The sequence below is a fragment of the Heterodontus francisci genome, chromosome 20, assembly GCF_036365525.1.
Source record: "Heterodontus francisci isolate sHetFra1 chromosome 20, sHetFra1.hap1, whole genome shotgun sequence".
NCBI classification, from domain to species: domain Eukaryota; kingdom Metazoa; phylum Chordata; class Chondrichthyes; order Heterodontiformes; family Heterodontidae; genus Heterodontus; species Heterodontus francisci.
The window spans coordinates 12,323,366-12,346,450 of record NC_090390.1 but is presented as its reverse complement, the minus strand read 5'-3'; the positions used below and the strand labels follow the sequence as shown (position 1 = coordinate 12,346,450).

Below are 23,085 nucleotides of genomic sequence, written 5' to 3'. Positions count from 1 at the left end.
GACAGCCTATCTAATACATCCTCTTCCTCAATTTTAAACCCCTCTAGTATCTGACTCACATCCTCTTTCAACATTGCCTGGGTTGCATCTTCTTGCTTGGTAAAGACAGATGCAAAGTATTCATTTAATACTTCATCTATGCCCTCTGCCGCCATATGTAAATCCCCTTTCTGGTCCATAATCGGCTCCACTCCTCCTTGTACCACCTTTTTACTATTTATATGCCTATAGAAAACTTTGGGATTTCCTTTAATGCTAGCTGCATTATTTTCATTGTCTCTCTTTGCTTTTCTTATTTACTTTTTCACTTCCCCTCTGGATCTTCTATATTCAGCCTGATTCTCACAAATTTTTACTACTTGGCATCTGTCATAAGCACACTTTTTCCTCTTTATCTTAATCTCTACCTCTTTTATCACCTAGGGAGCTCTGGGTTTGTTTGCCCTACTTTTTCCCCTTCAAGGGAACATACCTTGACTGTGCCCGAACTATCTCTTCTTTGAAGGTAGCCCATTGTTCATTTACCGGTTTTCCTGTCAGCTTCTAACTCCAATTTATTCGCCCCAGCTCCATTCTTACGCCACTGAAGTTGGCCTTCCCCCAGCTAATTATTCTTGCCCCGGATTGCTCTTTGTCCTTTTTCATAGTCAGCCTAAACCTTCTGATAGAATGATCACAATCCCCTAAGTGCTCTCCTACTAATACTTGATCGACTTGGCCCGCCTCATTCCCAAGAACCAGGTTTAGCAATGCTTCCTTTTTCGTTGGACTAGCAACACAGTCTTATAGAAAATTTTCCTGAATACACTCCAGGAACTCTTGCCCCGCACTCCGCTTTACACTCCTGTTATCCCAGTCTATGGATAATTAAAATCCCCCACTAAAACTACCCTCTAATTATTGCACCTCTCTGTAATTTCCTTGCAAATTTGTTCCTCCGTGCCCTTCCCACTAGCTCATGGCCTATAGACAACACCGAGCAATGTAACCGCACCTTTTTTGTTCCTTAGCTCTAGCCAAATTGATTCTGTCCTCAACCCCTCTGGGACATCCTTTTTCTCCAGCACTGCAATGCTCTCCTTAATCAATACTGCCACCCACCCCCCCCCCCTTCTTTTTTCCCTTCCCTATCTTTCTTGAACACCTTGTATTTTTTGTTTATTCATTCATAAGATATGGGCATCACTGACTCAGCCAGCATTTATTGCCTATCCCTAATTGCCCTTGAGAAGGTGGTGGTGAGCTGCCTTCTTGAACCGCTGCAGTCCATGTGGGGTAGGTACACCCACAGTGCTGTTAAGAAGAGAGTTCCAGGATTTTGACCCAGTGACAGTGAAGGAACGGCGATATAGTTCCAAGTCAGGATGGTGTGTGACTTGGAGGGGAACTTGTAGGTGGTGATGTTCCCACGCATTTGCTGCCCTTGTCCTTCTAGTTGGTAGAAGTCATAGGTTTAGAAGGTGCTGTCTAAGATGCCTTGATGCATTGCTGCAGTGCATCTTGTATATGGTACACACTGTTGCCACTGTGTGTCAGTAGTGGAGGGAGTGAATGTTTGTGGATGGGGTGCCAATCAAGCAGGCTGCTTTGGCCTGGATGGTGTCGAGCTTCTTTAGTTTTGATGGAACTGAACCCATCCAGGCAAGTGGAGAGTATTCCATCACACTCCTGACTTGTGCCTTGCAGATGGTGGACAGGCTTTGGGGAGTTGGGAGGTGAGTTACTCGCCATAGGATTCCTAGCTTCTGACCTGCTTTTGTAGCCACGGTATTTATATGGCTACTCCAGTTCAGTTTCTGTTCAATGGTAGCCCCTAGGATGTTGATAGTGGGGGATTCAGCAATGGTAATGCTATTGAATGTCAAGGAAGATGGTTAGATTCTCTCCTATTGGAGATGGTCATTGCCTGGCACTTGTGCGGTGCAATTGTTACTTGCCACTTATCAGCCCAAGCCTGGATATTGTCCAGGCCTTGCTGCATTTCTACACGGATTGCTTCAGTATCTGAGGAGTCACGAATGGTACTGAACATTGTGCAATAATCAGCGAACATCCCCACTTCTGACGTTATGATTGAAGGAAGGTCATTGATGAAGTGGCTGAAGATGATTGGGCCTAGGACACTACCTTGAAGAACTCCTGCAGTGATGTCCTGGAACTCAGATGACTGACCTCCAACAACCACAAACATCTTCCCTTGCGCTAGGTATGACTCCAACCAGCAGAGAGTTTTCCCCCTGATTCTCATTGACTTCAGTTTTGCTAGGACTCCTTGATGCCATACTCAGTCAAATGCTGCCTTGATGTCAAAGGCAGTCACTCTCACCTCACCTCTTGAGTTCAGCTCTTTTGTCTATGTTTGAACCAAGGCTGTAATGAGGTCAGCAGCTTAGTGGCTCTGGCGGAACCCAAACTGAGCGTCACTGAGCAGGTTATTGCTAAGCAAGTGCTGTTAGTGGCACTGTTGATGACATCTTCCATCACTTTACTGATGATTGAGAGTAGGCTGATGGGGCCGTAATTGGCCAGGTTGGACTTGTCCTGCTTTTTGTGTACAGGACATACCTGGGCAATTTTCCACATTGCAGGGTAGATGCCAGTGTTGTAGCTGTACTGGAGCAGCTTGGCTCGGGGCGCAGCAAGTTCTGGAGCACAGGTCTTCAATACTATTGCCGGTATGTTGTCAGGGCCCATAGCCTTTGCAGATCCGGTGCCTTCAGTCGTTTCTTGATATCATGCGAATTGAATTGACTGAAATCTGGCATCTGTAATGCTGGGGACTTCAGGAGGAGGCCGAGATGGATCGTCAACTCTGCACTTCTGGTTGAAGATTGTTGCAAATGCTTCAGCCTCATCTTTCGCACTGATGTGCTGGGCTCCCCCATCATTGAGGATGGGGATATTTGTGGAGCCACCTCCTCCAATTAGTTGTTTAACTGTCCATCACCATTCACGGCTGGATGTGGCAGGACTGCAGAGCTTAGATCTGATCCGTTGGTTATGGGATCGCTTAGCTCTGTCTATCGCATGCTGCTTATAGAGTTTGGCACGCGAGTAGTCCTGTGTTATAGCTTCACCAGGTTGAGACCTCATTTTGAGGTATGCCTGGTGCTGCTCCTGGCATGCCCTCCTGCACTCTTCATTGAACCAGGGTTGGTATCCCGGCTTGATGGTAATGGTAGAGTGGTTGATATGCCAGGCCATGAGGTTACAGATTGTGGTTGAGTACAATTCTGCTGCTGCTGAAGGGCCACAGCGCCTCATGGATGCCCAGTTTTGCATTGCTAGATCTGTTCGAAATCTATCCCATTTAGCACGGTGGTAGTGCCACTCAACATGATGGAGGGTATCCTCAATGTGAAGGCGGGACTTTGTCTCCAGAAGGACTGTGCGGTGGTCACTCCTACCAATACTGTCATGGGCAGATGCATCTGCGGCAGGCAGATTGGTGAGGACGAGGTCAAGTATGTTTTTCCCTCTTGCTGGTTCTTTCACCACCTGCCGGGTACACAGTCTAGCAGCTATGTCCTTTGGGACTCGGCCAACCCAGTCAGTAGTGGTGCTACTGAGCCACTCTTGGTGATGGACATTGAAGTACTCCACCCGGAGTACGTTCTGTGCCCTTGCCACCCTCAGTGCTTCCTCCAAGTGCTGTTCAACATGGAGGAGTACTGACTCATGAGCTGAGGGAGGGCAGTAGGTGGTAAACAGCAGGAGGTTTCCTTGTCCATGTTTGACCTGATGCCATGAGACTTTTTGGGGTTCACAACTGTGGTGCCACAAATTTGGCTTTGACCGCACTCCTCTGTGGAACTATCACTCTCACCAGTATCCAAAATGGAAAACTGATTTCTACCTGCCTGGTTCTCTTGGACCGTCTGGCAGTCACCCATTCTCTGTCTGCCTGCATGCTCCTAACCGGCAGTGTGACCACCTCCCTAAATGTGCTATACAAGTAGTCCTCCGCCTCGCGGATGCACAACACGCGACTCCAGCCGCCGCTCTGTTCCGAAACCCGGAACTCAAGCTTTTGCAGCTGGTGACACTTCCTGCAGATGTGTCTGACTAGGACACATGGTGCGTCCATGACTTCCCACATGCCACAGGCTATACATTCGACTCGGCACACCTTAACTTTACTGATTATTTATTATAAGTAGAATAGCTTTCTGGGTACACAGCAAGCAGCTCCTTCCTCTGCACCGAAGCAAGAACCAAATACTGGAGGGTTTAAAAAGTAGAAAATGGAGCACCTCCTCTCCCTTTCACCAAACTCGGGTCTCCACACTCAGTTAGCGAGAGATACAGCACTGAAACAGGCCCTTCGGCCCTCCGAGTCTGTGCTGACCATCAACCACCCATTTATACTAATCCTACATTAATCCCATATTCCCTACCACATCCCCATCTTCCCTCAATTCTCCTACCACCTACCTAAACTCGGGACAATTTACAATGGTCAATTTACCTATCAACCTGCAAGTCTTTGGCTGTGAGAAGAAACTGGAACACCCGGCGGAAACCCACGCAGTCACAGGGAGAACTTGCAAACTCCGCACAGATAGTACCCAGAGAACCCGGATCGCTGGAGCTGTGAGGCTGTGGTGCTAACCACTGCGCCACTGTGCCACCTCAGCTTGCAATCTGCACTCTGTTTGACCAGGGGACACAGTTTCAAAATACGGGGGAAGCCACTTAGGGCAGAGTTGAGGAGTCATTTCTTGTCTCAGAGGGTTGTGAATCTTTGGAGTTCTCTACTCCGGAGGCCTGTGGAAGCTCAGTCATTGAGTATGTTTATAACATAGAACATAGAACAGTACAACCTTTAACCTACTCTAGGATCAAACTACCTACATACCCTTCATACTACTATCATCCATGTACCTATCCAAGAGTCGCTTAAATGTCCCTAATGTATCTGCTTCTACTACCACAGCTGGCAGTACATTCCACGCACCCACCACTCTCTGTGTAAAGAACCTACCTCTGACATCTCCCCGAAACCTTCCTCCAATCACCTTAAAATTATGCCCCCTGGTGATAGCCCTTTCCACCATGGGAAAAAGTCTCTGGCTATCCACTCTATCTATGCCTCTCATCATCTTGTACCCCTCTATCAAGTCACCTCTCATCCTTCTTCACTCCAATGAGAAAAGCCCTAGCTCCCTCAACCTTTCTTCGTAAGACATGCCCTCCAGTCCAGGCAGTATCCTGGTAAATCTCCTCTGCACCCTCTCTAAAGCTTCCACATCCTTCCGATAATGAGGCGACCAGAACTGAACACAATATTCCAAGTGTGGTCTAACCAGGGCTTTATAGAGCTGCAGCATAACCTCGCGGCTCTTGAACTCAATCCCCCCTGTTAATGAAAGCCAACACACCATACGCTTTCTTAACAACCCTATCAACTTGGGTGGCATCTTTGAGCGATCTATGGACATGGACCCCAAGATCCCTCTGTTCCTCCAGACTACCAAGATTCCTGTCTTTAAGCCTGTATTTCGCATTCAAATCCGACCTTCCAAAATGAATCTTCACACTTTTCCAGGTTGAACTCCATCTGCCACTTCTCAGCCCAGCTCTGCATCCTGTCAATGTCCCGTTGCAACCTGCAACAGCCTTCCACACTATCCACAACTCCAGCAACCTTCGTGTCATCGGCAAACTTGCTAACCCAGCCTTCCACTTCCTCGTCCAAGTTATTTATAAAAATCACAAAGAGCAGAGGTCCCAGAACAGATCTCTGCGGAACACCACTGGTCACCGAGCTCCAGGCTGAATACTTTCCATCTACTACCACCCTCTGTCTTCTATGGGCCAGCCAATTCTGTATCCAGACAGTTAACTTTCCCATGCCTCCTTACTTTCTGAATGAGCCTACCATGCGGAACCTTATCAAACGCCTTGCTAAAATCCATATACACCACATCCACTGCTTTTCCTTCATCAACGTGTTTTGTCACATCTTCAAAGAATTCAATAAGGCTTGTGAGGCATGACCTGCCCCTCACAAAGCCATGCTGACTGTCTCTAATCAAACTATGCTTTTCCAAATAATCATAAATCCTGTTTCTCAGAATCCTCTCCAATAATTTGCCCACTACCGACGTAAGACTGACTGGTCTATAATTCCCAGGGTTATCCCTATTCCCTTTCTTGAAACAAGGGAATAACATTTGCCACCCTCCAATCATCTGGTACTACTCCAGTGGACAGTGAGGACGCAAAGATCATCGCCAAAGGCGCGGCAGTCTCTTCCCTTGCTTCCTGTAATATCCTTGGGTATATCCCGTCTGGCCCCAGGGACTTATCTGTCCTCATGTCTTTCAAAATTTCCAGCACATCCTCCCTTTTAACATCAACCTGTTCGAGCATATCAGCCTGTTTCATGCTGTCCTCACAAACGACCAGGTCCCTCTCACTGGTGAATACTGAAGCAAAGTATTCATTTAGGACCTCCCCTACCTCCTCCGACTCCAGGCACAAGTTCCCTCCACTATCCCTGATCGGCCCTACCCTCACTCTGGCCATCCTCTTGTTCCCCACATAAGTGTAGAACACCTTGGGATTTTCCTTAATCCTACCCGTCAAGACTTTTTCATGTCCCCTTCTAGCTCTCCTAAGTCCATTCTTCAGTTCCTTCCTAGCTACCTTGTAACCCTCCAGAGCCCTGTCTGATCCTTGCTTCCTCAACCTTAACCAAGCTTCCTTCTTCCTCTTGACTAGCTGTTCCACATCTCTTGTCATCCAAGGTTCCTTCACCCTACCATCCCTTCCTTGCCTCATCGGGACAAACCTATCCAGCAGTCGCAGCAAGTGCTCCCTAAACAACCTCCACATTTCTGTCGTGCATTTCCCTGAGAACATCTGTTCCCAATTTATGCTCCCCAGTTCCTGCCTAATAGCATTGTAATTTCCCCTCCGCCAATTAAATATTTTCCCATCCCGTTTGCTCCTGTCCCTCTCCATGACTATAGTAAAGGTCAGGGAGTTGTGATCACTATCACCGAAATGCTCTCCCACCGAGAGATCTGCCAACCTGGCCTGGTTCGTTGTCAAGTACCAAATTCAACATAGCCTCCCCTCTAGTCGGCCTATCTACATATTGAGTCAGGAAACCTTCCTGGACACACCTGACAAAAACTGCTCCATCCAAACTATTTGCACTAAGGAGGTTCCAATCAATATTAGGGAAGTTGAAGTCACCCATGACAACAACCCTGTTACTTCTGCACCTTTCCAAAATCTGCCTCCCAATCTGTTCCTCCATGTCTCTGTTGCTATTGGGGGGTCTATGGAAAACTCCCAATAAAGTGACTGCTCCTTTCCTGTTTCTGACTTCCACCCATAATGACTCAGTAGACAAACCTTCCTCGACGACCTCCCTTTCTGCAGCTGTGATACTATCCCTGATTAGCAATGCCACTCCCCCACCTCTTTCACCTCCCTCCCTATTCCTTTTGAAACATCTAAACCTCGGAACATCCAACATCCATTCCTGCCCCTGTGATTTCCAAGTCTCCGTAATGGCCACAACATCGTAGCTCCAAGTACTGATCCATGCTCTAAGTTCAACACCCTCATTCCTGACACTTCTTGCATTAAAATAGACACACTTCAACCCATCATACTGGCTGCAACTTTGCCCTGTCAACTGTCTAACCTTCCTCACAGACTCTCTGCACTCGGTATCTGCCTGTTCAACAGCTACCCAATCCACTGATCCGTAGCTCCGGTTCCCATCCCCCTGCCAAACTAGTTTAAACCCTCCCAAAGAGCGCTAGCAAACCTCCCGCCCAGGATATTGGTGCCCCTCCAGTTCAGATGCAACCCGTCCTTCTTGTACAGTTCCCACCTTCCCCAGAAGGTATCCCAATGATCCACATATCTCCCCATATTTCTTCTGTTCTTGTATCCAGGGTCCAAGCAAACTATTCCCTTTTTCTTATAATATGATGTAGATTGACTTTGTTCAGTGGTAGTACTATCACCTTGTAGTCAGGCCTTGGACTCTCAAGTGCCAGTGCATAGACTTGTGCGTAACATTTTTGCTGAAACTTCAGTGCAGTACCAAGGGCATGCTACACTGTCAGAGGTGCCATCATTCAAATAAGATGTTAAATTAAAACAGAATCGGCCTTCTTAACCTGGTACTTTGAAGAAGAGATCTCGAGTCCTGGCCAACATCTATCCCTCAATCAACAGCTTCAAAAACAGATCAGCTAGCCATTCATCTCATTTTCTCTGTGTACATTATTTGCTGTGTTTCCCTACATTATAACATTGACCACACTTCAAAAATATTTAATCAGCTATGAAGTGCTTTGGGATATCCTCAGATTATGAAGGTTCCATAGAAATGTAAGTTCTATATATTAACCTTAGTTCCTATAAACTGCACTTTTTATGTTGACATTGATAATGGAGAAATCGATGTTGATATTCTTTTGTATAAAACTTCTGTCTCATTATTTAACTGTTACACTTTGTTGATGAAACAGCTGAATCACTCAAACTACTCACCAAATTACAATTGTTAATTTACCTGGTGCCACTCCTCTGCCTTCTCCCCTTCACCCTGCACATTGTTCCTTTTCATATAACAATCCAATTCCCTCTTGAATGCCTCGATTGAACCTGCCTCCACCACATTGAGGCAGTGCATTCCAGATCCTAACCACTTGCTGTGTAAAAAAGTTTTTCCTCATATTATTGCATCTTTTGCCAATTACCTTAAATCTGGGCCGCCTTGTTCTCGATCCCGCCACCAATAGGAACGGTTTTTCCCCATCTACCCTGTCCAAACCCATCACAATTTTGAATACCTCTATCTAATCTCCTCTCAACCTTCACTTCTCCAAAGAAAACAGTCCCAACTTCTCCAATCTATCCACATAACAGAAGTTCCTCATCCCTGGAACCATTCTCATGAACCTTTTCTTCATTCTGTCCAATGCCTTTACATCTTTCCTAAAATGTGCACTGAAGAAAATAGTTAATCATTTTTATTCTTAGTAATTTAAATTTTTACATATAAAATCAGGTTTAAAAAATCAGTTGCATTTCACAATAATGTAAAATGTACCCATTTAATTATATTTCATATCTCTTAATGCCCTCAAAGTTTCTACTTCAAGGTCTCAGTCTTTCTCAAACGACTGTGCTTTGACCAGAACAGTTGGAGACATTCCAACCACGTATGTGCACTCTGAATATAAGCAGTTTTCAGAACCTCCAGAATATGTTGATGTAGAAAGCTGTGCCTCTCATCCTGGAGGATTTGTTTCTTTGCTTCATCCGAAGGACTCGGGCAAACTGGAGCATGAATTTGTTAAATTTCATTTCAGGCAAGATTGTTATTAGTAGCACCTGTGATTAGTAACCAACATTTTTTTTATATACTTAGAAAACAGAATAAAGATTGTTTGCTGAGAATATATTTCATTTTCTCAGTTGGAAAGGATCTCCTCTTATTTTTCCAAGTGATTTAAATCCAGCTTGAAGATGAGGTTATACTATTGGATTCCTTCTACTTCCTGACTACGGTCCATGTAAATTATGACTAGCAATTGCCCTTTTTATTTGAGTTGAAAATTATGTTAAATCATCTTTCTCTTCAAATTTTTTTGAACTTGAGGTGAATCTTTTTATATTAAAAAGTTGGAAATTGCAAAAAAGAATAATTTTGCACATTTTGAGAATTTTTGTTTATTCTTGGAAATCTGTTTCAAACTGCATAAGTGTCAAACTCACAAACTGTACATTAACCATTTTAAGGTGAAATAAGCCCATTAAAAAGCCAGTGGAATATTGGGTTTAATGACGAGGGAAAGAATAAAAAAGTCGAAATGTAATAGTGAATTTATATACAACCATAGTAAGTCCACATTTGGAGTACTGTTTACAGTTTTGGGCTCCACACTCTCGGAAGGGTATTGAAGCAATAGAGGGGGTACAGGACAGATTCACTGGGTACTGCCTGGTATAAGAAAGTACAAAGACAAAGACTGGAAAAAGTGTGACCACCTTAGAACAGAGGAGATTGCAGGGTATTTGGATGGAGGCGTTTAAAATTTTGAAGGGATAGAACAGAATAAACGATCCCACAACCAATGGATCAGATCTAAGCTCTTCAGTCCTGCCACATCCAGTCATGAATGATGGTGAACAATTAAACAACTGACAGGAGGAGATGGCTCCACAATTATCCCCATCCTCAACGATGGGGGAGCCAGCACATCAGTGCAAAAGAGAAGGCTGAAGCATTTGCAACAATCTTCAGCCAGAAGTGCTGAGCGGATGATCCATCTCAGCCTCCTCTTGAGGTTCCCAGCATCACAGAAGCCAGTCTTCAGCCAATCCGATTCACTCCACATGATATCAAGAAATGACTGAAGGCACTGGATACTGCGAAGGCTACAGGCCCTGACAACATTCCAACAATAGTACTGAAGACCTGTGCTCCAGAACTTGCTGCGCCCCCTAGCCAAGCTGTTCCAGTATAGTTACAACACTGGCACCCTACCCGGCAATGTGAAAAATTGCTCAGGTATGTACTATACAGAAAAAGCAGGACAAATCCAACCCGGCCACTTACCACCCTATCTCTACTCTCAATCATCAGTAAAGTGATGGAAGGGTTCTCGACGGTGTTATCAAGTGCATTTGCTGAGCAATAACCTGCTCACTGTCGCTCAGTTTGGGTTCTGCTAGGGCTACTTAGCTCCTGACCTCATTACAACCTTTGTCCAAACGCAGACAAAACAGCTGAAATCCAAGGTGAGGTGAGAGTGACTGCCCTTGACATCAAGGCAGTATTTGACTGAGTATGGCGTCAAAGAGCCCGAGCAAAACTGGAGTCTGTGGGAATCGGGGAAAACTCTCCGCTGGTTGGAGTCATACCTAGCGCAAAGGAAGATGGTTGTAGTTGTTGGAGGCCAATCATCTCAGTCCCAGGACATCACTGCAGATGTTCCTCAGGGTAGTGTCCTAGGCCCAACCATCTTCAGCTGCTTTATCAATGACCTTCCCTCCATCATAAACTCAGAAGTGGGGCTGTTTGCTGATGATTGCACAATGTTCACATTCGCGACTCCTCAGATACTGAAGCAGCCTGTTTCTATATGCGGCAAGACCTGGACAACATCCAGACTTGGGCTGATGAGAGGCAAGTAATATTCGCGCCACACAAGTGCCAGGCAATGACCATCTCAAACAAGAGAGAATCTAACCATCTTCCCTTGATGTTCAATGGCATTACCATAGCTGAATCCCCCACTGTCAACATTCTGGGAGTTACCATTGACCAGAAACTGAACTGGACCAGCCATATAAACACTGTGGCTGCAAGAGCAGGTCAGAGGCTAGGAATTCTGCAGCGTGTAACTTCCCTCCTGACTCCCCAGTGCCTATCCACCATCTACAAGGCACAAGCGAGGCCATATGGGTAGAACTTAGAAATAAGAAAGGGTTGATCACTTTGGGATTATACTATAGGCCCCCCAATAGTCAGAGGGAATTGGAGGAGCATATATGTAGGGACATCATAGATAGGTATAGGAATTATAGGGTTGTAGGGCGGCGCAGTGGTTAGCACCGCAGCCTCACAGCTCCAGGGACCCGGGTTCGATTCCGGGTACTGCCTGTGTGGAGTTTGCAAGTTCTCCCTGTGTCTGCGTGGGTTTTCTCCGGGTGCTCCGGTTTCCTCCCACAAGCCAAAAGACTTGCAGGTTGATAGGTAAATTGGCCATTATAAATTGCCCCTAGTATAGGTAGGTGGTAGGGAAATATAGGGACAGGTGGGGATGTTTGGTAGAAATATGGGATTAGTGTAGGATTAGTATAAATGGGTGGTTGATGTTCGGCACAGACTCGGTGGGCCGAAGGGCCTGTTTCAGTGCTGTATCTCTAATCTAATCTAATAGTAGGTGATGTTAACTTCCCTAATATTGACTGGGACTGCCTTAGTGCTAAGGGATCAGATGGGGAAGAATTTGTTAAGTGTGTCCAGGATAGTTTTCTGAAGCAGTATGTGGATGGCCCTACTAGAGAAGGGGCTACACTCGACCTCCTCTTAGGAAATGAGGATGGGCAGGTGGTTGATGTGTCAGTGGGGGAGCACTTTGGGACGAATGACAATAACTCTATTAGCTTCAAGATAGTGATGGAAAAAGATAGGACTGGTCCTCAAGTTGAAGTCCTAAATTGGGGGAAGGCTAATTTCAATGGCATCAGACAGGAACTCTCGAAAGTTGATTGGGAGAGGCCCTTTACAAGTAAAGGGACGTCTGGCAAGTGGGAGGTTTTTAAAAGTGAGATAGGAAGAGTTCAGGGCCGGCATGTTCCAGTTAGATTGAAGGGCAAGGCTGGCAAGTTGAGGGAACCTTGGTTGACAAGGGATACTGAGGGTCTGGTCAGGACAAAGAAGGAGGCATATGTCAGGTATAGGCAGCTGGGATCAAGCGAGTCCCTCGAGGAGTTTAAGGGATGTAGGAGTACACTTAAGGAAATTAGTGCGAAAAGGGGCCATGAGATTTCCCTGGCAGATGAGATAAAGGAGAATCCTAAAAGATTCTTTAAATATATTAAGAGTAAAAGGGTAGCTAGGGAGAGAGTAGGTCCCCTTAAGGATCAGTGTGGCAATCTATGTGTGGAGCCAGGGGAAATGGGCGAGGTCTTGTTTGAATACTTCTCGTCTGTATTTACCGTGGAGAAGGTCATGGAAGCTAGTGAGTTCAAGGGAGGGAACAGCGATATCCTGGAGCATATCAACATTACAAAGGAGGAGGTGTTGGGGGTTTTGAAGCGCATTAAGGTGGATAAATCCCAAGGCCTGACCAGGTGTATCTGGGATGCTATGGGAAGCAAGGGAGGAGATTGCTGGGGCCCTGGCAGAGATTTTTGTATCATCGTTAGCCACGGGTGAGGTACCAGAAGACTGGAGGACAGCTAATGTTGTGCCTTTATTTAAGAAGGGCAGCAGGGATAAGCCAGGGAACTACAGGCCGGTGAACCTTACATCAGTGGTGGGAAAGCTGTTGGAAGGGATTCTGAGAGACAGGATTTATGTGCATTTGGAAAGGCAGGGTCTGATTAGGGATAGTCAGCATGGCTTCGTGCATGGGAAATCATGTCTCACGAATTTCATTGAGGTTTTTGAGGAGGTCACCAAGAGGATTGACGAGGGCAGGGCGGTGGACGTTGTCTACATGAACTTTAGCAAGGCCTTTGACAAGGTCCCACATGGTAGGCTGGTCTGGAAGGTTCGAACACATGGGATCCAGGGCGAGCTAGCCAATTGGATACAAAATTGACTTGGTGATGGGAGGCAGAGGGTTGTTTTTCAGATTGGAGGCTGGTGACCAGTCGTGTGCCGCAGGTATCGGTGCTGGGCCCTCTGTTGTTTGTCATATATATTAATGACTTGGATGTGAATGTAAGGGGCATGATTAGTAAGTTTGCAGATGACACCAAAATTGGTGGTATAGTGGACAGTGAAGAAGGTTGTCTAGGTTACAACAGGATATAGATCAACTGGGAAAGTGGGCAAGAGATTGGCAAATGGAATTTAAAGCAGACTAGTGAGAAGTGATGCATTTTAGGAAGTTAAACCAGGGCAGGACATATACAATGAGTGGCAGGGCCCTGGGAAGTGTGGTTGAGCAGAGACACCTTGGGGTGCAAGTACACAGTTCCCTGAAAGTGGCAACACAGGTAGACAGGGTGATGAAGAAGGCATATGGCATGCTTGCCTTCATCGGCCGAGGCATTGAGTACAAGAGTTGGGACGTCATGTTACAGTTGTACATAACGTTGGTTAGGTCACATTTGGAATACTGTGTGCAGTTCTGGTCGCTGCACTACAGGAAAGATGTGATTAAGCTAGAGAGGGTACAGAAAAGATTCACAAGGATGTTGCCTGGTTTGGAGGGCTTGAGTTATAAAGAGAGATTGGATAGGCTGGGTCTGTTTTCCCTGGAGCGAAGGAGGCTGAGAGGGGACATGATAGAGGTATATAAAATTATGAGAGGCATAGATAGGGTAGATAGACAGAGTCTGTTTCCCATGGTAGGGGTGACTAAAACTAGAGGGCGTAGATTTCAGGTGAGAGGGTGGAGGTTTAAAGGGGATCAAAGGGGTAAATGTTTCACACAAAGAATAGTGGGTATCTGGAATGAGCTGCCAGTGGAGGTGGTGGAGGCAGGAACAGTAGCAACATTTCAGAGGCATCTGGACAGGTACTTGAATGAGCAAGGCATAGAGGGATATGGAATTAATGCAAGCAGGTGGGCATTATGGTCGGCATGGACGCGGTGGGCCGATGGGCCTGTTTCTATGCTGTACGACTCTATGACTCTATGCATGAAATTCCCATGTGGTTATCTGCAGCTCATCAACCTTATTTACCATACTTTGTGTATTTACATACATGCACTCTTAACCTAATTTAGACCTTAATGCATTCCCTCTTACTCTGACCCCACCTAATATCTTACTGTTTCCTACTCTGGTGCTAATTCTTTGTGCACCTTGTTTCTCCATTCTTATGTTAGATCTTTGTTCCTATCCCCCTGCCAAGTTAGTTTAAACCCTCCCCAACAGCATTAGCAAACTGTCCCATGAGGACATTGTTGCGGTGCAACCCCTATTCCTGTATAGGTCCCACCTCCCCCAAAACCAGTTCCAATATCCCAGGAATCTAAAGCTCTCCCTCCTGCACCATCTCTCCAGCCACACATTAATCTGCTCTATCCTCCTATTTCTGTACTCACAAGCGCATAGCACCATTGAGGTCCTGCTTGCTGGTCTCTTTCCTAGCTCTCTCAAATCTGCTTTCAGGACCTCATCCCTCTTTCTACCTATGTCGTTGGTACCAATATGTACCATGACTTCTGGCTCTTCACCCCCGCCCCCAACCACCAGAGTGCTTTGCAGCCGTTAAGGGACATTCATGACCCTGGCAACAGGGAGACAACATACCATCCTGGATTCATGTCTGCTGCCGCAGAAACACCTGTCTGTTCCCCTAACTGTAGAATCCTCTATCACTATTGCTTTCCCGTTCTTCCTCGTGCCCCCCTATATAGCTGAGCCACCTATGGTGCCGTGGACTCGGCACTTGCTGCATTCCCCAATGACTGGCCACTCTCACCAGTTTTCAGGACTGAATACTGGTTAGAGAGTGAGAAGCATTCAGCAGGCTCTTGCGCTGGAGGCCTGGTCCTCCTTGACTGTCTAGCGGTCACCCATTACCTCTCTGCCTACTCACCCTGGATTTGCGTGGGGACCACATCCAGATAAAGCCTGGCTTGGGTATAAAATTAAAACCCGACCCAGTCCAGACCCGATCACAGCCGACCCGAGCCCTAGTCATTCAATTTTTTTTCACACCCAACCCGACCCGACACGAATATCTTTCATCCATTCCAGCAGCAGGCTATTCCTGCAGATGGAATTGTGGAGAATCATGGGTAAGCCTGATCCCGTGACTTCCCGGAAGCAGCACTGTCCAGCCTGACCCGACCCGAGCCTGAATGCTGGACTTGGAATGCAGACCCAACCCGACCCGACCCAAACCCAACACATGTAGTCGGGTATAGTCGAGTTTGTGTCAGGTAGCCAGGCTTTACATCCAAAGCTTTCCATTCATGTAGCTCTCAGCTTCATGGATGCAACAAAGTGACACCAGCTGCCACTTATGCTCCGAAACCCGTAGCTGCAGCTCCTCCAGTTGACTCCCTGCACAAGTCGTTGTCCAGGACATAGGTCAGAATAGGTAGAGGATGACTGTTTCCAGTATTTGTGGGCCCGGTAGCGGTGGGTGGGGGTGGTACAGTGCAAAAATGAGCATCCGTGAAAAGCCGATTAAATGTAAGAGATTTAGAGCAGAGAACATGAGAAACATTTTTACATAGTGAGTTGTGAGGCTGTGGAATTCACTACCGATCACTGTGGTTGAAGATCTTCCTCAAGTAGTATAATTAACAGGCTTGAGTAAAAAGGTAGATGGATAGGTGAACTCAATATGGATAAGCACCTTGGGAGCAGTGACCAGATTATGGCCTATGATCCACTAGAATAGAAAAGTCGGTACAAAATCTGGGACACCAGATTGAATTATAGAAAGATCAGAAATGAACTAGCTGAAGGGAAGTAGAAGGAGAAATTGGAACAGGACTATAGAGCAACAGTGGGATGTTTTTAAATAGAGCTTGGAAGGTACAGAATGTTTATTCCATTTAAGAAAAAAGGAAACTGCTCATATTTTTAGGACACCTTGGATAAATAGAGGTTAGAAAACAATTAAAGCTGAAGACCTATAAAAACTAATAATAATGAAAAAACTAAAGGAGAATATGAGAAAATAAGAGGTTAAGAATGGGATAAGGAAAACTATGAGGAGAAAATTCCAAATAACATCAAAAGGAATAGTACAAATTTATCAGTAAAAAGAATTGTTAAAGTGAGGTGGGACCTCTGAGAGGAGAAGATTGTCCAAGGTGGAGGTATTTATTAAGTACTTTGCATTGGTCTTTACTAAAGAAAAGATGATTGAAGAGGAGTTAACCCCTGAAGTGTTTGAAGGCATGATGCCTGATATTATGATGGATAATAGGAAAATTAATAAGTTAGTTAAGCTGAAGGAAGACAAAGTTCCTGGACCTAATAATATCCTAGGATCCTGAGAAGGGTGAGGGAGGAAATTGCAGAATCCTTAGAAATTATATTGCAGGTTCTATTAAAAGTGGATATGTGCTGAAAACTGGTCTGCCCCATTTATAAAAAGGGGCAGGGCTAATCATACAATTGTTACAGCGCAGAACGAGGCCATTTGGCCTGTCGAACCTGTGCCTTTTCTCCGTAAGAGTAATTTAGCTAGTCGCACTCCCCACTTCTTTCCCCTTAGACCTGAAATTTTTTTCTCAAGTGCTTATCTAATTCCCTTTTGAAAGCATGATTCAATCTGGCTCCACCATCCTTTCAGGCAGTACTGTCCAGATTGTAACCAATTGCTGTGTGTAAAAAAAAAAGTTTTTCCTCATGTCACCTTTGTATCTTTTTCCTATCACTTTAAATCTGTGTCCTCTGGTTCTCGAACTTTCTGACAAGTTCTCTCTAACAAGACCTCATGAATTTGAACACCTCTATCAAATCTCCTCTCAACCTTCACTAAGGAGAACAACCCAGCTTCTCCAATCTATCCACATAACTGAAGTCCCTCATCCCTGGAACCAAGTCTCATAAATCTTTTCTGCACCCTCTCTAAAGCCTTCACATCTTTCCTAACGTGTGGTGCCCACAATTGGGCACAATACTCCAGTTGAGGCCAAACCAGTGTTTTATAAAGGTTCTTCATAACTTCCCTGCTTTTGTACTCTCTGCTTCTGATTATAAAGCCCAGGATCTTGTATGCTTTTTTAACCTGCTCAACTTTCTCAATCTGCCCTGCCACCCTCAACTATTTGTTTACATATATCTGCAGATATATCTCTGCTCCTGCACCCCCTTTAGAATTGTACCCTTTAGTTTACATTGCATCTTAGTTCTTCCTACTTAAAAGTATCACTTCACGCTTATCTGTGTTAATTTCATCTGCTAGGTGTCCACCCAATCCACTAGCCTGTCTAAATCCTCTTGATGTCTATCACTATCTTCCTCACAATTCACTATACTTCAAAGTTTTGTGTCATTTGAAAATTTTGAAATTGTGCCCTGTGCACCCAAATCTGGGTCATTGATATAGATTAAGAAAAACAGTTCTCTTAAGACCAACCCCTGGGGAACACCACTGTATAACTTCTTCCAGTTTGAAAAACAACCATTTGCCGCTCCTGTCCATTTCCTGTCACATAGCCAATTTTGTACCCATGCTGCCACTCTCCCTTTTATTCCATAGACTTCAACTTTGCTGGTAAGTCTATATGGCACTTTATCAAATGCCTTTTGGAAGTCCATGTACACCATATTACCATGTGAATGTTTAATTAAGGATGCAATTCTCCCGTATCTAGATAAAGAGAAAATAGCCATTGCAAATTTCAAAAGGGACAATTGTGCTCACAAATCTTGTTTTTTTTTGAGGAAATAACAGACGTAGTTTTGGGAAATGCAGTGAATGTAATGTACATGGAATTTAGGAAAACCTTTGGCAAGTAGCACATGGGAAATTATTAGAGAAGTTCAGGGGCATGGAGTTAGAGAGAGGCCAGCAAACTAGATTAAAAAATAACTTGGAAGGAAAAAAATAAAGTAGGAGTTTTTAGAGTGGTTGAAAGTAGAAAGCCCTGTCCCATAGGGTTCAATTCTGAGGCCCCAGTTGACTGCATATCAATGATTTTGATATAGACTATGAGGAGTGGTGTTGAAATTTGTAGACAATACCAAAATAGGAAGTTATAGTTAATTCTTTAAATGGTAAGGATGGACAGTGAAAGACGTTAGCAGGGTGTGGAGGAGGTTGAAGAAATTAACCCCAATGAAGGTGGATACGATGGTCACCAAAAGTGAAGGTAGAATAGTGACTGGGATGGCATAGTGCTAGAGAAAAAGGAGATAGAAGGGGCCACGGCTGGGTGAGAAAAGGAGGAGGGAGAAGAGCAGGCGCAGAAATAATCAAAAAGGAAAATGGGTTTCGGAAGTCGAGTTCAGGGCAGCAATGAAAATGCAGAAGTGAATGGACACTCAGGGCAAAAGTTGCATGAACTATGGCAGAGATCTGGGCATGGTCGGGAAGAATCTGAAGGTAGGGACAGAAGAGCAAAGCAGAGAACCAGTCCAAAATCACAGGGTCAGGCAGCATCAGTAGTGTAAAGACCAGCTGAAGTGGGGAAAGCTTGGATCCAGACTCTAGAAGGGAGAGTTGGTATAGGAGTCACTGGAGATGGTCAGTGCATGAACCATCAAAGGGGCAGAGTATTTGAGATGCTAGGAAAGGTTGATGCAAGGGTTCAGAGAAGATCTGAAAATGATTTCAGGGAACAAGTGCAGGAAGGGAGATTGGTCCTGAAGATCAGCAGAGGTGAAGAGAGTGATCCACGAATCAATGTTCGAGCAGCAGAAATGGACCCAAGAGCAGGGCACAGACCAGGACATAAGCTGAGCTTCAGACTTCAGTGCAGGGGCCTCACAGTGAAGTCAGAGGGAACAGAGTGCAAATTAGAATAGGTGGTGGCAGAAGTGAAGTAGGGGTAAGATAGCTGTCAAACTAGCTTCAGGGACTGAGTAAGATGACATTAACACATATGCCTGAAGACTCTGCGTAGGGCTTCAGAGCCAACAAAGCAGAGGCTGTTCACTAGCCCTAATATAGTTTAACTCTGCTGTCTGTATCCTACCCTGCACTAAATCCCACTCACCCCATCACCCCTGCCCTTGACCTACATTGGCTCTTTAGCTCCAATTCCTCACATTTAAAATGACCTTCCTCATATTCAATTCCCTTCACAGCCTCACCATTCTCTGTAACCTCCTCTGGCCCTACAACCTCCACATCAGATTCTTCATAAACAATTTGGAATCAGGAATCAGAAGTACAATTTCAAAATTTGCAAATGATACCACACTGGGGGTATAGTTAATACTGAGGAAGAGTGTGCAAAAATACAAGTTGCAGGCAGAATGGGAATGTAATTGGCAAATGAATTTCAGTATAGTTACGTGTGAGGTGATGTACGTTGGGAAGAAGAATAAGGAAAATAAGTGACTAAATGGGTTAGAGTAGCAAAAGGATTTAGGGGTACTTATACACACATTACTAAAAGTAACGATGCAGTTTCATAAGGCCATTAAAAAAAAAGCACACAAAGCACTAGTGTTCAATTCTGGGTGCTGCCTGTGTGGAGTTTGCAAGTTCTCCCTGTGTCTGCGTGGGTTTCCTCCGGGTGCTCCGGTTTCCTCCCACATGCCAAAGACTTGCAGGTTGATAGGTAAATTGGACATTATAAATTGCCCCTAGTATAGGTAGGTGGTAGGGAAATATAGGGACAGGTGGGGATGTGGTAGGAATATGGAATTAGTGTAGGATTAGTATAAATGGGTGGTTGATGGTCGGCAGAGACTCGGTGGGCCGAAGGGCCTGTTTCAGTGCTGTATCTCTTAAAAAAAAAAGGATAGAGTTGAAATGCAGATAATTTATGTTAAATTTGTATAAAACCTTGGCTAGTCCACACTTGAAATTGCTGTGCATAGTTCTAGTTTCTGTATGATAGAAAGGATATAGAGATACTAGAGAAGGTGCAAAAATGTACACAAGGATGATACCAGAACTGAGAGGTTATATCAATCAGACAAGATTGAACAGGGGTGGGTTTCTCTAGAAAAAGTGAGGCTGAGGGATGACCTGATAGAGGTCTTCAAGATTATGAAAGGATTTGATAAAGTAGATGTAGAGATGATGTTTCCACTTCTAAGGGAGCCCAAAACTAGGGGCCATAAATATACGATAGTCTGCAGCAAGTCCAATAGGGAAATCAGGAGAAACTTCTTAAGTCAGAGACTGGTTAGAGTGTGGAATTTGCTATCGCAGGGAGTGTTGAGGCAAGTAGCATAGATCCATTTACAGGTAAGCTAGATTAACAAGAGGAAGAAAGGATTAAAAACGGTTGTATTGAGGGGTGGGAGCAGGCTCGTGTGGAACATATATGGACCAGTTGGTCTGAATGGTCTGTTTGGGTGCTGTACATTCTATGTGGGTTGACAGGGCCCTCAGCTGTGTCCGGTCCATTACCCACACCTCTACCCTCACCCCTTCCCCTCCCTCCCAGAACTGTGACAGGGTTCCCCTTGTCACTTTCCACCCCATCAGCCTCCACGTTCAAAGGATCATCCTCTGCCATTTCCACCACCTCCAGCGTGATGCCACTACCAAATGCATCTTCCCCTCCCTTCCCCTGTCAGCATTCCGAAGGGATCGTTCCCTCCGTGACATCCGGGTCCACTCCTCCATTACCCCACCACCTCGGCTCCTTCCCATGGCACCTTCCCCTGCAATCGCTGGAGGTGTAATACCTGCCCATTTACCTCCTCTCTCCTCACTATCCAAGGCCCCAAACACTCCTTTCCAGTGAAGCAGTGATTTTCTTGTACTACTTTCAATTTAGTATACTGTATTCGCTGCTCACAATGTGGTCTCTTCTACATTGGGGAGACCAAACGCAGATTGGCTGACCGCTTTGGGGAACACCTCTGGTCAGTCCGAAAGTATGACCCCGAGCTTCCGGTTGCTTGCCATTTCAACACTCCCCCCTGCTCGCATGCTCATATTTCTGTTCTGGGATTGCTGCAGGGAACATCAACGCAAGCTCGGGGAATAGCATCTCATTTACCGATTAGGCATGCTACAGCCTGCTGGACTGAACACTGAGTTCAATAATTTCAGAGCATGACGGGCCCCCTTTTTAATTTTATTTTTAGTTATTTTTTATTTTTTCCTTTTTATTTTTTGTGTTTTATTTTAGTTTGTTTCCACTGTGCCTACCCACTGTTTTTTTCATGTTTGTGCTTGGGGCCAGGCTGCTCAGTTTTCAGTCCATTAACATCCTCTCTGTACTAATGCTTTGTCTTTCAGCACACCATTAACATACTGTTTGCTTTGCTCCATGACCACCTCATCAGTTATTCTCCGTGATCTTGGCCTATCAGCACCTTCTCTTTTGTTATCTCTTGCCCCACCCCGCTTTACTTGCTTAAAACCTTTTACATTTCTAATTTCTGCCAGTTCTGATGAAGGGTCACTGACCTGAAATGTTAACTTTGCTTCTCTCTCCACAGATGCTGCCCGACCTGCTGAGTATTTCCAGCATTTCTTGTCTGTGTCTAAATAATTGACCCCTGATCCTGAGGCTGTGCTCCTGTCTTCTAGATTCCCCAGCCGTGGGAAATGACTTCTCGACCTCTCGGTGTCTACCCTGTCAACCCCTTCAGAATCTTATATGTTTCAATGAGATCACTTTCCATTCTTCTAAACTCCAGAGAATATAGGCTCAATTTACCCAGGGACCAATCTAGTGAACCTTCACTGTACTGCCTCCTAAACAAGCACATCCTTCCTTAAATATAGAGATCAGAACTGTGCCCAGTACTCCAGGTGTGGTCTTACCAAAGCCTTAAACAGTGGTAGCAAGACTTCCTTGTTCTAGTACTCCAGTCCCCTTGCAATAAAGACCAACCTGCCATTTGCCTTCCTAATTTGTTTGCTGTACCTTCATGATCACTTTTTGTGTTCCCGTGTCCAGTCTCTGTGAACATCAACATTTAAAGGTTTCATACCTTTAAAAAAAAAAATTGTTTTCTGTTTTTACTGCCAAAGGGAATAACCTCGCACTTCCCGACATTATACTCCCATCTGTCACTTTGTTGCCCACTCACTCAACCTGTCTATGTACTTTAGCAGCCTCTTTGCGTCTCCCTCCCATTTCCACCTAGTTTTGTATCATCAACAAACTTGAATACATTATTCTGTCTTTCAGATAAGTCATTAATATTGTTACGACCAGATGAGGAGCGGGTCGCAGGCTCCCCTCTCACCCTTCCGCTTATTTGACCGCAACATGTTTTATTCCTTTTTTAAATGGTGACTGTGCTTAACACCCCAGTGAGTGTCTTACCTTTTTCCTCTAATATGATTGCAAAAGAACCAATCAGACAGGTTTTCATGAGTTTAAACAAGAAAGAGTTAAGTTTATTATACTTAACACTCTAACCCAATTCAAAAATACACTGCACATTCACGCGCACATTCACGCGCACATTCACGCGCACATTCACGCGCACATTCACGCGCACATTCACGCGCACATTCACGCGCACATTCACGCGCACATTCACGCGCACATTCACGCGCACATTCACGCGCACATTCACGCACACATTCACGCACACATTCACGCACACATTCACGCACACATTCACAGCAGAGTCTCACGCACACAAATAGATTACAGAGGGAAACAGATTTGGGGGTTGGATTGAAGTCCAGAATAAATGGAACATAAATACAGTCTGTAAATCCAGTCGTCCTTGCTGGTCAAAGGGCACTTTGGCTTGCTTTGCTCAGAGTTTTCCTGAAGGCAGAATTAGTAGTTGATT

At 45.1% G+C, this 23,085-nt stretch overlaps 1 protein-coding gene across 1 annotated transcript in view; it reads left to right on the top strand.

Moving 5' to 3' along the window:
* tspan15 (tetraspanin 15) overlaps positions 1 to 23,085 on the top strand; it is a 258,614-nt gene that overhangs the window by 82,941 nt on the left and 152,588 nt on the right. The window lies entirely within an intron of this gene.